Here is a 3,987-nt window from a genome sequence, read left to right on the forward strand (position 1 = left end):
CACGCTGTGACAACTCACAAAAGACTATTTTTAGCCAAGCAGCGGAGAGCCGCTTCAGAAACGTAATAAACACAAGCATTAGAGCGGCCGCGATCAACTCCGGTTCCCGTGGAGCCGTAACGTGCCGCAGACGCGTGCAGTGAGGCGCAGATCAGCTCTAACATCACTGAATCTGCTGTTAAAAATGAACCATCCATTCATCATATCATCATGCAAATCATACATGACAAATAGCAAATTCTTCATTGTTTCTCGAAACGTCATAGCATTTCTACACCAGCGATGACTGCGGCACCAAATCATTTATGTCCCCACACATCATGTACATCGTCACAAGTTGACGTCATCAAATTGCGATCGGTTCGTGAGATCGGCCAAGTGTAGTGAGTACCAATCGAGTCATAAAATGTGATTATCGGCCGATACCGATAGCATCCCTATAGCTTTATGCTAATTTTAGCTATATTGCACATCACCAGGTGATTATATTACTGCTACGAAGGCGTGCAAAGCCAAGGGAGGCCAAGATCAAAATGCAGAAGGTTTATTAACAAAGATAAAAGTACAAAAAATAAACTCAAAGGTATCAGGAGAACAAGGAGTACAAGAAACAAAACACAGCCAAACATGGACAAGACCTCACAACGAACACATGAAACATTAGGGCTTAAATACATACAGGGTAACAAGCTAACAAGGGGAACACAAAACATCAAGAGCAAATCGAGGTGAAAAACTACAAAATACGGCACACAAGACAGGAAATGAAACAAAAGTCCAAACAGGCAAAGAACATGTAACAATTACATCATGAATTTTCTTAAAACAATTTAAATAAGGCAATAATTAAATGTTTGATTTCTTTTCTAAAAATATGTTTGATAAAAGGTGGGTAAATGTATATTAGGATGAAAGAGACATGGCCATCACAATGCTGCCTTCACACAGTATGGCCATCATAATGCTGCCTTCACATGCTATTGGAATTATCATAAACACGAGTTTCCTAGTCAAAAATTGGACATGAATGGCCTCCCAAGTCGTATTTACAACTGTGAAACTCTGAGATAATTATGATACCCATGTCGGGATTGCCATAAACTTGAAACATGGCAGAGGGGTGAAACAAATGTAGTATTGTAAAGTTGTTGTTTTTTTCATTTCTCCCACAACTTCTATATTTCTCTTGCCATTAGTCATGAAAATGTACGTATTTCCACCAGAATTAGGCAAGAATGAACTCACGAGATTCCTGTTCTTTCCAACAACAAAGCACTTCAACACAAGAACATTGTAATTACAGCCTCTGAATTGGGAAGTAGAACATTTCCAACAGCATGTGAAGGCAGCATAAGCGCCCCATGTTATATCTAATGCATTCTCCAATGCCACGAAATGGGTGTGGCCAAACTATCACACCAAGCGAGAATGACCAATAGAAATGGGACTTTGATTCTGGTGCACACACACCGCTCATTGAAATGCAGCTTCACTTGAATTAAAAATAATTCAACTTGCAAGCTAAGGTTTTAGACCCGCAAACAGACCCTCTGCTTGGTTTCTGTATATAACCCAAATATATGTATATAATAGCTGCCCCTGACTAAAGATTTTTCTAGTTGACCATTTTAACCCATTAGTCAACTAATCGCACGTTTATATTAATTACTTAAATATATACTTGGGGGCCTTTAATAATCTATTCCACACTCAAGCACATGCATAAAGCTTGCCACAAAGCACCTGTAAAAGTAATGATTATAATTGTATTGGGGGAAAAAATAGCAAGGACATATTTTAATTGTTTATTAATAAACTAGTGTTTTCTGAGTCAGTGTCAGCTGCAAAGATGAAGTTGACGATGCTGACTCGCCATCTCCGCAGTACAATGGATGCGCCTTTAGAGAGAAATGACTCTTTAATACAGATTACATAATGAGACAGTTTCTTTTCGATTTACATTTACATTTAGTCATTTAGCAGACGCTTTTATCCAAATCGATTTACAAATGAAGTCTAAAAGGGGCATGTTTTTTTTTTATAAGAATAGAATTAGAATAGAGAGTGCTAGAGTTAGAGGGTCAAATAAAGATGGAAGAGATGTGTTTTTAGTAGGGGTGGAACGGTACACAGATGTCACGGTTCGGTACGTACCTCGGTTCGGGGGTCACGGTTCGATACGATTTCGGTACAACAGGAAAAAAAAAATCTACTATGCTCGGTTTCTTTTCCTTTATTTTTTTTTTTTATAAGAATAGAATTAGAATAGAGAGTGCTAGAGTTAGAGGGTCAAATAAAGATGGAAGAGATGTGTTTTTAGTAGGGGTGGAACGGTACACAGATGTCACGGTTCGGTACGTACCTCGGTTCGGGGGTCACGGTTCGATACGATTTCGGTACAACAGGAAAAAAAAAATCTACTATGCTCGGTTTCTTTTCCTTTATTTTGAACAGACAGTAGTACAAATGACAATTTTTTCCACCTAGATGTGAAAATACTAAATATTATTACATTATGTTAAATATATATAATCTGCGGTACATATATACATACAAGGAATAAATTCTTGAAATATATTTGATTTAGTTTACAGATAAACAAGGGAAAAAAAAACAGTGCGACACGTAACAGCCTATATATGCTGAGTTTCAGTTCATTTTTGTGACAGGCTTAATTTGTTCACAGAAAGGAAACTCAAATGGCTGAAAGCGACATCCTATTTGTTTTCTTTATTTTACAAAAGCACAATGTTTTGTTTTCATTATGAATGTACACAAATAAAAGCAGACCTTTATACGGTGATGCATTATTAATAAGATAATAAGTGTTTAAAGTTGATTCTGCTGGTATAAGGAAACAGTTCAAGTGATCGTGCCGGCACGCACACACACACAAAACACATCAGTTCCAGCATTGCTAACTTGACAGCACAGTTGGTACTTTATCAAAATAAAATACAGTGAACCAAACATCAGCGCGCCCGCCTTTTTGCTGGTGCTCCTGACTTTTTGAAGTTGGGAGCACCAGTGCTACCAAGTAAAAAAGTTAATTTCGAGCCCTGCAAAGCTCCATTTCACAAACAGTTGAGTGCACAAGCCTTTAAAGTATACTCCTTTGCCAAGGTTTCTGGCTGTATTTGAAGGAGTTATGGTTGATGTGCCTAACTGGATGGTGAAATTGTGATGAAACGATGGGTTTGATGTAACCACAAGCAGTTCTGTCTTGGCACGGTTGAGTTGAAAGTGATGGTCCTTCATCCAGCAAGAAATGTCTGTTAGACAAGCTGAGATGCGAGCAGCTATGGATCATCAGGATGGAATGAGAGGTAGAGTTGAGTGTCATCAGCATAGCAGTGATATGAAAAGCCATGTTTCTGAATGACAGAACCTAGTGATGACATGTAGACAGAGAAGAGAAGTGGTCCAAGAACAGAGCCCTGAGGCACCTCAGTAGTTAGATGTTGCGACTTGGACACCTCACCTCTCCAAGATACCTTGAAGGACCTATCTGAGAGATAAGACTCAGGTTGCTGTCGAGGATGTTGTTCTGTGTGAGAAAGGCAGAGACTTCGTTGAACACAGCTCGTTCAAGTGTTTTTGCAATGAAAGGAAGAAGGGTAACCGGTCTGTAGTTCTCTAAAAGAGATGGGTTAAGGGTGGGTTTCTTAAGTAGTGGGTGTGAAGGGATGTGTTAATGATGTGAGTGAGTGCAGGTACAACTGCAGGAGAAATGGCTTGAAGGAGATGAGCTGGAATAGGATCAAGCGGAAAAGTAGTAGGATGATTAGAAAAGATGAGTTTGGAGACTTCGGTCTCAGAGAGTGGAGAAGGATGTGAACGAGTGTATGTTTGCTGGTAAGATGTGCTTGACAGATTGTGGTGTGGAAAATTGTGCACTGATGGTTTTACAGTTGTACCTGGTGGGGAAGTCATGGCCTAATGGTTAGAGAGTCGGACTCATAACCCAAAGGTTGTGGGTTCGAGTCT

General features: G+C 39.3%; 1 protein-coding gene and 1 long non-coding RNA gene across 3 annotated transcripts in view; one reads left to right on the forward strand and one right to left on the reverse strand.

Moving 5' to 3' along the window:
- The window catches only part of LOC107658191 (uncharacterized), a 17,188-nt gene extending 13,303 nt beyond the window's left edge, over positions 1 to 3,885 (forward strand). The window contains exon 3 of the long non-coding RNA XR_001630768.1: positions 3,874 to 3,885. This is a non-coding gene — a long non-coding RNA (uncharacterized LOC107658191). The remainder of the gene's footprint in view (positions 1 to 3,873) is intronic.
- The window catches only part of psip1a (PC4 and SFRS1 interacting protein 1a), a 124,460-nt gene that overhangs the window by 109,896 nt on the left and 10,577 nt on the right, over positions 1 to 3,987 (reverse strand). The window lies entirely within an intron of this gene.

The sequence above is a fragment of the Sinocyclocheilus anshuiensis genome, unplaced genomic scaffold (genome assembly GCF_001515605.1).
Source record: "Sinocyclocheilus anshuiensis isolate Anshui unplaced genomic scaffold, SAMN03320099.WGS_v1.1 scaffold89, whole genome shotgun sequence".
Lineage (NCBI taxonomy): Eukaryota > Metazoa > Chordata > Actinopteri > Cypriniformes > Cyprinidae > Sinocyclocheilus > Sinocyclocheilus anshuiensis.